The following is a 15,025-nucleotide window of genomic DNA, read 5'->3' on the forward strand; positions in this document are numbered from 1 at the left end:
TATGAAGTAAAGGGGGAGGTGGGAGCTGGTGGGGGTCGGGGGGGGACTCAACTTAGATGTTCCTATGCTCAACTTGCCCAATTCTCCTCTGCATGGTGAATGTGTATATTAAATGGTTCATGTAGCCTACATAAAACCCTGAAAAGATGAGAAGTGTTGGTAGAAGCCCTTGTAATATCTGCACACTAGTACACAGTATTCCACTAAAAACAACAGAAACAACAACCACCACAAGGACAACTTACTTTGGTAATCCTTTGCCCCACAATCTTGGAATAAGGGAAGCTCTACAGGTTTATGTGGACGTCACAGTCTGGAAATGAGTGAAAGTTTGTAAGTTTAGCATAAAAGCACAAAAAGCTAAATTACTGAAATGACTAAAACACTTGTTTTGATAGAGACATCCATGAATGACATGAATACAAATATTAATACTTAGAAAAGACTTATACTAATAATTTTAGAGCAATTCTTAATGTTAGTGATGCTATCTACATAATGGATGTGTGTGAATGCAACCTGCCTGCCTGTACATGTGCATCCCTGTATACAAGATCTTGACCCTTGATCAACACTGATTTTCATTCAAGTGTAGTACAGTTGTTAAAGCAGAAGTAAGCGATCCGGTTGTTTTGGCTAATGCTGCGTTCCAGGCAGGCTTTTGAAACCGTAAATTACAGCTTCAAGTCACAACTTACGAGTTTGTAGCGTTCCAGGCAACCCACTCGTGTTTCTCCGACCTGTTTTACCTGTGAAAGTCACTATAACGGCCACTCGTAACTTCTGACCCGTGAACTCGTACCAGATCAAACTGGTACGACTTCACAGGACGGAAAAACACGTGTTACGGGCTGCCTTGAACGCACCATAACAGTCCTCGTCCCTACGTCACCACATTCAGGCGCATCCCTTGGCTGCACACACAGCCCTGCATGCCGTTCTCTCTCCTCATTGGATAAAAACTGTAGGATACGAGAAAAGTTTTCTCCTGGGCTCAGAGCAGAGCAGAGTGACTGACAGACCCGTGTTTCGGTCCAAACACTCTATGTAAGTGATTGCTGTCGGAAGATATAACTATTTAAGACTTATATTAACACAAATATATCGCTTACTTCTGCTTTAACAGATAAAGTACTAAATAACTTGGAGAGAAGAGTATAGTGTCAGTCAGCTGAAAGTGCTGAAACAGTTACAGTTACCTCTCACTTGATGCCATATGCCTTGGCATAAAGCACAGACAACAAGGACGTCATGGTGGTCAGGTGGCTGTATTCAGGGCAGGCTTCACTTATGTAGGACCAGTACTTGCCAACTACGTCCATACAGAAGACTGGAGGACTTGAGAACATGGGATATGCGAAGATCTCTCCCCTGTAGGATTGCATACAGCATTAATAGCAGTACTTGTTGTACTGATGGTGAAAATATATTAACAGTCACACAAAAAGTAGTAAGTAAAATTGCAGTTAAACTCTTATTGTCTTCATTCAAAAAACAAACAAACAAAACAAAACCAAAAGAGCCCAATAGATAGATTCATTCAACTGCTGGGTTTTTGTTAGTCTGTGAAAGTGAGTTAGTGAAACCTTAATCAATTATTCAAGTGTAGTACGGTTGTGAATAGATGAAGTGCAAAATAACTGGTAGAGAAGAGTATAGTGTGTCAGCTTAAACAGTGAAACATGTTGGTTGCATAGATTTAGGAGAATGTAGTTGAGGACTATATCAACAAGAATAAGAATGTTATAATACTTGCCTCTACATATTTAGAGCACAAAGAATAATGCCATGATGGCATAACTCTTATATGATACACACCTGCTCATCAAGGCAAATTGAATTATCATTTCATGACCGGAGTCAACAACATGTTGTTGTCAAGGTAACGTATCGTGAGAGTGGGTAAGTGCTGTTCCATTCATGTTTACAGCATCTGGACCCTCACAGACTCTCACACTCTGTCTTAGATCTGACGTCACTTTAGTCAGTGAGGGTTCAGGGCCTGAGTCTTATGGGGCGGATTGGAACTGGGCCTATAGTGTGGGTCAGCTGATGTGTGGATATACATACATATTTAGAGCACAAAGAATAATGCCATGATGGCATAACTCTTATATGATACACACCTGCTCATCAAGGCTGGAGCTACTCCTCCTCGTTGTCCTCACCTTTGCTGCATTCAGCTGAGACCGACCACAGACGCCCTTTCCTGGTGCATACAAAGACAAACAGTTTCTAATGTTATTTTAAAAATAAACTTTCAAGTAGTACAAGAAGTTCAATGATAATCTATGTGGAAAATACACAAAAACACTTACTGTACATGCTTGGCCCTCATTTGGAAGTCATCATCATTGCAGAGAAGCACCCGTCAAAGTAGCCCCCTTCCTCAGAGCTGGAGAAAATAAAAAATAAAAACACACCATGTCCATTTATGTCCATCTTAGTTGAATGAACCCAAACATGTTGCAAAAATGTTGCATTTTGTCGTTATTGTGTGTCTCCTGCGCCCACTCCCCATTTAACTAACTAACGCAAGCCAAAATAGTTTTGGCTCACTGAAAGATGACGGCAAAAATGGATTCTCAGGTGGTGTTTTGTTGCGTGTGTTGGAAATATGATTGGTAAATGTCAAGAGCACCGGTGTGATGCTGCACTGAGCTAATTTAAGGTGGTACTGTGGCTTAAATCAGGCCCTGTGAAAATCACATTCTAAATGAAGTATTATGGTGACGTTGAGGTGTGCAGGCCTACGACTACAACTACTACAGACTTCAGAAAGCTTCTTGGACTGGTACATCCGCATAGAAATCCTAACATGATGTTTTTCTACCAAAATAAGACTATGGCCCTGTCCCAATATCCGCACTTCCGCCCTTGTGCCCCTCAAATGCGCGTTCACGCTGAGGGTGGAAGACCGTAGGGTGTCCCAATTCTCTAATGTGGTTCACCAAGGGTGCCGTATTGCGCCCTTCATGCACCCCTCCCTGAAGTGGCCATCAGACCGCACTTCGCTGAAGGCAGTTTCCCATAATTCATATCGTGTCGTGACGTTTCGAACGGCAAAGCGTCTGTTGCCTTGGAGATCTGAAGCCGGTGAGATCTGAAGCCGAGAGTAGCGGAGCGATGGAAAAGAAAATGCTTGTAAAGTGTAAGTATAAAGTGTTTTTGATCAGAATTGGCATCTATAAATATATGTAAAACGTATTTCCTCAAGTGTAAACTGGTATTCAATACAGAGCCGGGTTTTGTCAGCCTTTTTTCTGTTATTGTTTTGTAAAACGGATGTATTGTATCATAAAATGTTGCGTTTTTTTTCACCTCCGCTGTTATTTCCTCTTAATCCATCATGTCCCGTCAGCTTTTAGGACCGCTGATGTCTTATGTCTTGTGGCTTGTGCCGTAGACTTTTAACAAAGTGATTATTGATTATTTTTTACGATCGGAAGTTTGTCCGTTGTGTTTAACGTTAAACACGTTAAGGAGGCTCTGTCCGTTACAAATGGAAAATGGAATAAAAACATAAAATAGATCTAAAGGAAGATGCCTTTTTTCCCGTCAATCCGTCACATATTATGCATTATCTCACTCACGAAGGGGGACTAGATCTATACAACAGGTTGCAGGGGGAGGTTAAGTGCAAACGAAGCTTATCAGAAGAGAGAGAGAGAGAGAGAGAGAGAGAGAGAGAGAGAGAGATGAATCATGTGAAACTGTGGCATGCTTACACGGCATAACACACGACAAAATTAACTGTTTTGCTTTTATTTTCACATAGGGACCGACGAGATGACCTTTAACTTTATAAAGTTCAGGGCAGAGAATGACAGGCTCTTCACAGGGCACAGAAACGCCTCTACCCAGGGATATGAGTAAGTTATCATATGACCATACATGAGCAGAAAAGTATGCAGGCCTGATGTAACAGTAAAATTATTTAATGGATGAAACTGTGTTTTCCAGTGAAATTATCAAAATCATGGGGCTGGAGGGAAAGCTGTCCCCACAGCAGTGCAAAAAAAAGTGGGAAAACCTTAAGAAAAAGTACAAGGTAATCTCTTTTGTAATGTTTGATTAGTATGAGTGATACCACTAGACGTCAGGAATCTACATGTAAATGACATTTTTTCTTTCTTTCTTTCTTTTTAATTTCCCCTAATGCTACATAGGACTTAACACTCCCCAAAACAGGGTCAGGGACAGATGAGGGAGAGGTAACGGCAGCAAATTGGATTTTTTATGCAGCTATGCATGAGGCCATTGGGCAGAGGCCGTCCGTAAGGCCGGTCAGTCTTTTCTCATCTGGGCCACAAAATGTAAGGAGGCCCCAGTCACCTTCACGTGAGGTTGTGGAGGAAGCTGGGTCCTTCACAGAGGCAGAGGAAACCGACTCAGCAGAGACCTCTGACATGCAGGCCCCTGAACAGACAGAATCTGCAGCTGGAGTCGGAATGAAAAAGAGGAAGAGGAGTCAAGACTCATTTGATTTTATGAAAGACTACTGTGAGAGACAAGAGAGTAGACAGCGGGACGAGGCTGAGAGAGAAAGTGTGTGGCTGGAGAGGTCACAGCAACAGATGGACAGGATGCTGGATCTCTTTGGACAGTTGGTGAAAAACATGACAGACAAGTGATTTTTTTCTTTTTTTGTGATATGTATTAGGTAAATAAAGTATTTTTTTGCATTAAGAATTCTTCTTTTCGTTACTGAATCACGTAAAAAAAAAGTTTTTTCATCAGTTGACAGTGCAAGTAAACAGAGACATCAGTGTACAGTATTGATATAAATAAGACAATTTGCATTTAACATAGAAAGAAAATAATATTCAAGGCATGTTAACAAGAAAATAAATTAACAGTACAGTTACATAGACACATGGCAATAAATAGTTAAGCTATGGTTTTTACGTTCTAGTGTAGTCATGTTCATGAAGTTGTTCCTGAACGTGAATGGGTGCGGACACATGAGCGGCGATCCTCGCCCGCAGCAGGTTGCCATTTGTCTCCTGTCCAGGATCTGCTGGTGGTGGTAGTGGTGGTGGTAGGGGGGCATCATCAGCTGGCTCTGGTTCCAGTACATCACCATGAGTCAGACACACATTGTGCAAGAAAGCACAGGCAGTGACCACCTCTGTGCAAAAGCCAACTTTCACCTCCAAGGCTTTGAACAGCGTTGCCCTCCAGCGTGCTTTCATCATGCCAAATGCTCTTTCCACAATGGAACGAGCACGTGAATGACAGTGATTGAACCGTTCTTCGACCCTTCCCTGAAGTGGGTGTTTGAAGGGTGTGATGATTGTTATGGGAGACTGTATGCATGGATATCCTCCATCACCGAGGAGAACAAAACCAGGTGGGGGGTACTCAGCATTCACATACAGTGGGCTGTTCTTCAGAACACGGGTGTCATGAACCGAACCGGGGAAACCAACAAAGATATTAAGAAAGCGTCCACTGGAGTCACAGACAGCTTGCATTTGTATAGAGTAGAACTGCTTGTAGTTAAAGTAGTCTTCCTTGCCATGATTGGGTGGTTTGATGCGTATGTGACATCCGTCAATTGCTCCTACAGCCTTCTCAAATGCAGCATGACGAGCTAAGCGTCCAAATCTCTGGCCAGTTTCCTCAAGTTCATCATGATTTGGATAATGAATTACTTTTTCTGTAATGTCCATGATTTTCCTGGCGATTCTATGTACAACACGGCATACGGTGGACTTTGGCACAGAGAAAGCTCGGGAGGTGACTCTGTAGGACAGTCCGTGGGCAATCCAATACACAAATATAAGAACCTCTAAATGATATCCCCAGCCATGGTCCTGGTCCCTGCGGAGAACATCCATCAGGCCCCTCATGGATCTTCTGGATAAGCGGTAGTCAGGTCGGAGGTCTCTCTCTACATCAAAGTAAACCTGAAGCACAGGCATGGTGCGATTCAGCCTGGCATATCTGATCATTCTTCCAACCTTAAAAATACAAAAAACAAATTAAAAAACAGTTTTTAAAACACAGATTACAAGTATTTCTTCATTTAATTGCTCAATATATTACAGATAAGATAAGATATAGCTACTTTATTTAACCTTGAAGGGAAAACATAATAATAGTAAATAATTAATAAATAAAATAAAAATAATTTGTCTGGCAGCTCAACTCATCTATCATTTGCAGTGTAAAATGAGGAATTAATTATTTTTTGTTTTAGGCAAGGCAAGACAAGGCTAGTAGCTAGGCTATATACTGTTTGTCTCAAAGGGCTTCACACAGCATCATAACAACATCCTCTGCGTTTGGCCCTCACAATCAATCATTTCATGAAAGGAAAACACCCAGTAGAGTTCACATCATCATTTTATAATTTGAATAATATCACAGTATAACGTACCCACACTCTTTTTCAATAGGAATAACGTTAACATAATTTAAAAAAAATATAGTGTCTAACGTTATCCAGCCGTTAATAAAAGCGCTGGCAACATGGACCGCAGTGAAAACAAATATGAGTTGAATAATGAAACAATCATTCATTTTCTCAGGACTACACCCTTTTATGACCCAGTAGCTACAGTTCACATTACTTCATAATTTGAGTAATATCTCAATATATCCTCGCCAAACTCCGTGTCAACAGGTTATAACGTTAACAGATTTTTTTTTTTTTAATAGCGCTGGTCACATTAACAGTTAACTTTAAAAGGTAGGATACAATAAAGTTAATTTACCTGTTGATCAGGCATCAGCATCAACAGCTGGGTGAGGTGAAGATATCTTCTTCTCCTGCGACTCCTAATTCTCCTTAATAGCTCTTGGTGATGTCGCATCACCACCAAGCACTTAGCGAGCAGCGCCACTGCAGCCTCCATGTCTCACAATGAACCAACACAGAAATGACGTAACACGTGACGTGTCAGAAGCGTCCCAATTCCGCTGTTAATTGAATCGGTCCCTTGCGCACTTACACCCCTAAGTGCGCTTTCCAGAAATGCACACTTCAAGGAAGACCTTAGGGCGGAAGTGCGGATATTGGGACAGGGCCTAATGATGCACAAATTATCACGATCACATACCAAATCCTGGCTCTTGTTCATCAAGCATCTCCACACCGGTCTCCTCAAGGACACAGAGATGATCATCACGTTTTCTCCATCGTGGCAGGTCTGATGCCTTTGTCCTCTTTTTTGACCTAAAAATCAAATAATAATCATAATCAAAGTAATGCAGTTAACCACACAGACTTCCTGCACAAATGCATCATAATACTGATCCCCATGCATGGAATAAGATATTAAAATTACCTTTGTGTCAGGCTCATCGAACTCAGCTTCAGCTGTAGCCATTGTATTATCTGTAACCTGTAAAACAGTGAGAAAAGTACAGTGAGGGCTGGCATGTAGCATTAATGTTAGCCTAGCTATGTTAACGTTAGCCTAATCATTAAAATCTAAATCTCAAACAGTGCAGCTAGTAAAGTCAGCCAGTTTGACAACTTTGATCAACCACATCTGTCAAACTTTGTGGTTGACGACACTGGCTGGTTTTTGGAGGTAAAATAGCTTTAACTGTTAATTATTTAATCACAATTTTCCATGTTGTTTGTTTACCTGAACGGGGGCTGCCTGTCGGTGAGACGATGACGGACTTGCCGGAAGCTACGTCAGTCACAATGAAATCAGCTGATCGTTCACTGTAACCATAGCAACGATGGAAAGCTGAGCAATCTTCGTAATAACTAACAAACGAAATACACATTAACTGAATAAATATAACGTTAATGATTAAAATAATGCACCAAACGTTGGCCTACCACAATAATGAAAAAAAAAATTACATTCATAAAATAGCGTTTAAAACAACCACGACAGCAACTACAAGCTGAAAAAATCTTCGTCAAAACGAAAAAAGTATAAGCCCATAGCTCGTCTGCCTTGAATGGTTACAAAGTTATGGCTAAAAAAACGATTTTTTTCTCTTCTGAATATCCATTTCATTCGCACTTCCGGGAACCTGCAGCGCCTCCAGCATGACGTCTTCGAAGCTGATAATGCGTGTGTCCATCACGAAAAGGATCCTCATTGGCTTTCAGTGGAGACTGTTTCCGTGCCCCCTTCACGTAATTTTAACACATTACGTGAAAGGAGCACGGAATCTGGTACTAGGTGTTCGTGCTCATTTCACGCATTTCTGTGAGATCAGGTTGACTGAAATGTCAAGCTCCCATGTCAAAGAGCTTGTCCATAGTTCCACAGCAAGGACATAATCTGCATTGCTTCTCTCAGATCTGAGGACAGGCCTTTATAAGAGCGTTCCAGGTGTTAGCAATATTTGTTTGTTGAGTGTAATGGTTTAAAGTACACTATGTTCAGTCGTGCATGGACTGTTTTATTCTACCTGCACGTACTAGGAAGGCTCTGTGACGTATTTTTTTTTGCCGCAAAGCGTTCAGGCCCTCAGGTTTCTGAGGGGCTGAGGCAGAAAACTGGCAGAACAGATGCCTAACCCAAACCCCACAAGACAGGAGACAACATTCCATCAGTGTTGAAATCTTTTTTTCAACCAAACATGTTTTGAACTTGTTGTACTCGTAATTGCTCTCACATGTTAAAAACAAAAACACAGTATTTTTACACTCCCAAAAAAGTTTCTTGAATGTCCATAATTGAAAATCAAATATATTGTGAGGACTACAACCTATGAGTCATGTTCTCCAGGTGCCACCATCATATTTGTGCTGTCAAGAGTATAACATAAACTCTGACAGTTTGTGAAAGATATTCAGGAATCCAGTCACTGCATATTTAGCAGAGGATGGTTTCGATCCATCGACCTCTGGGTTATGGGCCCAGCACGCTTCCGCTGCGCCACTCTGCTTGTGTTTTCAAAGGTTGGACTTCCTCAACTATAGCCAATTTTCATACAATTTATGGGCACAGTGGCAAAATTATACTTATTCATTCTCTCTTGTCCTCCTTTGTTACAAAAATGCTTCCTGCATTATCGTCAGTACATCCTGAGGCACTTTTAACAATATCAGGAGACTTCAATCATGTTTCCCCGATGGATTAACTGGGGGTGTGGTGAAGAGATGCACATTGAGGATGGTAGAAGCCATTCTGTACAACTCCATTTATTCATTTCATAACACCTTGATGGACCAAATAAACAGCAGTGGTGGACTCCTCTTTCTTCACTGCAGGATGGAGAGATATAAAAGATCATCTGTACCTACTGGCTGTATCAGGCTTTTTTAATTCTTCTGCAAATGATAGATGAGCTGACAGACCCTTTGATACGATACAATACAATTAACCATATCAAACATTTGTACAGTCCCCAAGTTTTCAGGATGTTCTGCACATTCAAAAATGAAGTACTCAGTGGTGTTTTCTTTGGTACAAATGAACATAGAAAAACAAACTGAAAGATAAACCATATGGCAATATCTAAAAATAATACTTGAATTTTTTTTATGATTTCCTTTTTGCATTTGGTTCAATCCGGATCCAGGTTTTACATTAAAAAACATTGGAGACTGTGTGAGCTGAAATGCAACTTTTTCCGTCTATTCGCTGAGTTATATGAAGTGTCAGAAGCCAGGCAATAACTCAGCAGCTCCTGCACACGGCAGTGCCTCGATATGAGACCAAGAGTCTCACATATACATATTCTTGTTGTTTGTCCTCTAGCGGGCCATGAAGACTCTCTTTTATTTACAACTCAGTATTTTTTCACCCTGGCTCTCCTTTCCTGTTTTGCCTCTGTCTTCTCTGTCTTTCTTTGTCCTTTCATGCCCCCTACGTTTCAGCTTTCTGTTTATGCTCTCCCCTCTGTCTTCGCGTCGCCTTCATCCTCCCGCTATTCGTCTCCGACTCGGCTTCACCCCGACATGGACCTCCATATTTCTCTGCCTCCTACTTCCTTTCACTTCGCTCCAGTATATATAAATATATATATTTCCCACAGTCAGACAGTTCATGGAAATGAGCTGTCAGCATCTGTCAGACACTCCCAGCGGTGTGGAAGGAGAGCTGCTTCTCTTTCTCTCTCTGTCTCTGCTTTTGTCTCTCTAGGTGTGGTGGCAGGAAGGCTGCCTCCCTTTAAGTCCTACTACTTCGCTGCTCCAGGGAACTTGACAATGCAAATAATAACCACGAGACACATCCACAAATGCACATGTAGAAACTCACGGACATACATGTGGTAGCATTTGCATCTTATGAATAAAGTTCAATATTTTGTTGCCTTTGAGGTAACCACACACCTTCAAACTACCTGATTGTCCTACTCTTCGTTCGCCCTGTGTGTGGAAGAACCAAAGTGCATAAATCTCTCATAAATATACAGGTATGGCAGATAAATAGACGCAGGCAGACCAGACGTTAATCATACTTTCCCGGGGATGTTTGCCTGTCTGTTTGTGACAAATTGAAAAGTTTGGCAGACTGGAGTGCGGGGAAATGTTTTTTGGGGGGTTTTGAAGTGCTGGTGTCTGTGCATTTTTGAATGAGACTGATTTGCAGTGGGAGAGCTGTTTACATGCAGGGTAACTGATCAAGGCTGCATTGTGATCTATTATTCAACCACAGGGAAGTTTACACAGCACTCAGCTCCGGAAATTACCATTTTCTATCTACAATGTAAAGTGTTGAACTCATGTATTTTAACACAGCAGCGAGGCATGTGGTCCCAATGGCATGTAAACCAGCTAGACTTCACAGGAAGCTCAAATCTTCCCAGCTGAATCAACAGGCAGAACTGCTTTTTGACAAAACTACTGAACTTCAAAAGGTGAATTAATGCTAAACCTCCAGCCAAACATGTGGACAATTTTTCCAATTTAGCTGCATTCACAAACTCAGTAGCTACTCACTGTAGGTAACACTAGAACGGCCAAGACGGTCTGTCGGACGGTTTGGGTTTTTCTAATGTAAATAACTTTGTTTACAATAAAACTACAGGTCTCTCGGTCTGTGACTTTTCCTAAATATGTGTTTGATGGTTTCTGAAGTTTACAACTTTTTAAAATGACACACCCAATTTCTGAGCATTTATACCTCGGACTGCCATAGCAGTCCTAGAGGCCGCTGCATATGAATGGCAGTGACAGACCTGTGGCCAGCTGTCACACCAGTTATTACAATAAGCCTGTGAATATTCTCATTTGTCCAGGGGACAATTATTACAATGTTTCCATTTTATGTTTTTTACACGTCTATTTTTTTCTCACTTGTTGTTTTGTCACTTGTTTTCATATGACATTTATTTTTATATGTGGATCGGGAGCAAGAAAGAGAGAGAGGGGCATCCCAGTAGCCAGGGCACATGATCAATTGGAGGCATAGTGACAGGACCCTCAACTGTCACACTTGCAACCCAAGCTAGGTAGCTAGCAAACCTATTGTGGCCAAGCATGTTTACTTCTGTCTGGATAGACATATGGTATAAGCAGCAAGAACAGATGTAAAACTGTGAAATAGTCAGTTGTATTGTTAGACATTTCTTACCATAGAAATTTATTTTATTTTTATTTTATTTAAAGGTTTAAGGATCAGGGACATTGCACATTAATAAAAACATTTAAACAAATGTAAACATGCCAGAATTAGCCAAAGGCTATTTTGCATCTGTTGTCCCTGGACTGATGTTGAAAGTCACCCTAAAAGAAAATAATACAACATTTTGGGTTATCAACATACAAATAATACATTCGATGATTAAAAAGCTGAATAGTGGACAAAAGACAGAGAGCTCAGTAGAGGTCCATGCATACACACACAAACTAACATAAAACTGAACTCAAACAGCAGCCGCTACAGACAAAACAGAAGCAACATTAAGCAGCAACACCAACAGAAAAAAAGAAAGAAAAAAAAAAAAAAAAGTACACAAGACACAATCACATTATACACATTGGACACATTAGAAGCCATGCACAAAAAGCAACAATACTAGACAATTAATACACTGACAGACAACATGACAATAAATTTAATGTTCACAGCCTTGACCACTAATTAGCCACTTTTTTAAAAAGTGTTTAAAGGAGGCGTAATTTGAAATATTTCTAATATGAGTTGGAATAGAATTCCATTCACGAGCAGCTCTAATAGAAAACGCAGACTGGCTGAAAGAACTTTTTCTAAATACGATAACACAGTCTCCTCTAGTTGCACTCCGAGTAGATGTTGATACCATTTTTACAAACTGATTCAATGCTGGAGGCGCACGTCCATGTATGATTTTGTACATAAGACAAGAGTGTGAATATTTAATCAGGTTTTCCCAATTTAACAGCTTGTATTTCAGTAAAATATGACAATGATGATAGTTATTGGATTTCCTGTCCAGCACTTTAAGGGTTTTTTTGTATAGTGAAAGTAATGGTTTGAGAGCAGTGTTGCTCGCTTGAGACCAAGTAGTCAAACAATATGTTATATGGGACAAGATCATTGAGTGCATGTACATTAATGCTGCCTTGGTCGACATGCAACTGCGGATATGTCTAAAGTTAGACAAATTAAATTTAACACACTTGGAGACCTTTTTAATATGCTCTTTAAAGGTGAGATTATTATCAATGAGCACACCAAGATATTTAAAATCTGAGACAACACGTAATCTCTCCCCATCTACAACCACCTCAGGTTCTGGACAGTGAATTTTAGTTTTACTGAAAAACATACAGACTGATTTAGAGACATTCAACTGAAGGCAATTTTGATTTAACCATTTTTTTATGTGTTGCATTGAGTCGGTTAACTGATCAGCGACCCGGGCTGTGCTGCTACCATGCATAAAAACGACAGTGTCATCAGCATACATTATGGTGTTAGAATTAGGGCACACAGTTGGCAAATCATTCACGTACATTGAAAATAAAAGCGGACCCAGAATAGATCCCTGGGGAACACCTGCAGCCAAGGAAACAACATCTGACTGATGAGTCTTTATTCGAACAAACTGAGACCTATTTGTTAAGTATGATTGAATCCAGTTGGTAGTGTCTGATGAGAAATTAAATGTGGAGAGTTTACCAAGAAGTATGCCATGATTTATAGTATCAAAGGCTTTCTTCAAATCTAGAAAGACGGCACCAACCACTCCACCTTTATCTAACATTGACTTAATTTTTTCAATGAAGTAGCAATTGGCTGTCTCCGTGGAGTGGTTGGTGCGAAAGCCAAACTGATTTGAATGCAAATTATAGGAACTGGTATTTAAATGATTTATAATTTGTTCGGCAACAAGTTTTTCAACCACTTTGGAAACCACCGGCAAAACACTAATTGGTCTGTAGTTGCAGATAGATTGTTGATCACCACCTTTAAAGATGGGTGAGACAGCAGCTAGTTTCCAAACATCTGGGAAAATTTCCTGAGCAATTGAAAGATTTACAAGTTGTGTAATAGGACATGCCAACGATGCAGAGAGCTCCTTAAGCATAACTGTGTTCATACCAATGACGTCTTTAGCTCTGGATGACCTAAGAGAACCAATTACTCTCCCAACATCAGACTCTGTAACAGTTTCCAGTTCAAAGGCTGGTTCAGTATGTCTAGCTTGGCTGGATATAAAATCCACAGGGGAGAAACACTTGATAATATCATCTACTGAATCAATGAAATAGTGATTAAGAGCAACTGCTACTTCAGGTGGGTTGCTCAAAAGTGTTCCATTGGCATAAATTTCAATTGATTTGGTATTATTAGAATTGTGCCCCATTAGTTTTCTTAGTTGGTTCCAAATATTTTTTGTATTACCTCCTGCTTTTTCTATTATATTCAAAAAATAGTTTGCCTTTGATGCTCTAAGCTCTTTAACTACCCTATTACGAAGCATGGTAAAAGTGTATCGGTCACTGCTTAATTTGGACTTGAGAGCACTCTTTAAAGCCATGTCTCGTTTTTTCATTAAGTTTAGGATATTTGGGTTCATCCAAGGAATTGTATTTTTTTTTTTCCTACGTCTTTGTCTACATGTAAAGTTATCAATTATGCTCTGTAGTTTTTGCATGAACCCTTGACTGTCATTTTCCAAAGAATTTCCCATCAATAATAATAACAGAAATGTTTTCAAGTGTTTCTCTTTTCTCTAAGATTCTTCCAGGACTTGACTACTTACAACTGAACAATTGCAAAATGTTTCATCACACGAGGAACCATTTCCACATGTGGAAAATTTTTCCTTCTGAGTCTCAACTTTGGCGTGTGATTGACACATTCATTACTGAGTTGTTACAGATGGGAGGATTCTGACCAAATGTGTCCATATGTCTGAATGTTAACCAGGGATTGACATTACAAACAAGGAATAAAACTGATATTCATAGTGTTGAACAGGAGCTGCGGCAACTCCTGAATAATGTTGAGGGATTTGAGGGTGACAGATATTCAGTTTAACCCTTAGATGCATAAGTGGGGTCAAAAATGACCCCATGGCTTGTTATTCTTCAATATCTTTGAAATTAAAAGTAATTATAATTTCATATTCCAGGTATTCCTCATAAAACATGTTTGTGACATGAGGCCATTTGTATTTAAAAAAAATATTTCATTAATTTTAAGAAATTGCAGTTTTTGTATCACTACCCCACTCTTCCATAAGCGGGGTCAAAAATGACCCCAAGCATTTCCTATGGAATTTCCAAGGAACCTTTGATTCTTATCAACACTGACTGGCAGTATACTGTTACTGTCCCACTTACACATCTAATGTCCGTAGTCTCACCACCCAGGAGGTCATTTTTACACAGCAACATACATGTAAGTATTATCTTCATTCATGAACTTATTTTCCACATCCATGACTTTTCTGTGATAGAGTATAACGTTAGTATTATTGTCATCAAATTAGCCTACTTTGTTGTTACAAAGTAGTTGTTGTTACAAAGTAGGCATTATTTACCTTAACTGCAAAGTAATGTTAGTACTTTGATGTTAGCTAGTATAGTAAGGTAGCTAACATTACTGCTTTTGTTGTGTAGAGATTGAGACTCATAATATATCTATAACTTCCCTGTAATAAAAGC

This window comes from Trachurus trachurus, assembly GCF_905171665.1.
Source record: "Trachurus trachurus genome assembly, chromosome: 10".
NCBI lineage: Eukaryota > Metazoa > Chordata > Actinopteri > Carangiformes > Carangidae > Trachurus > Trachurus trachurus.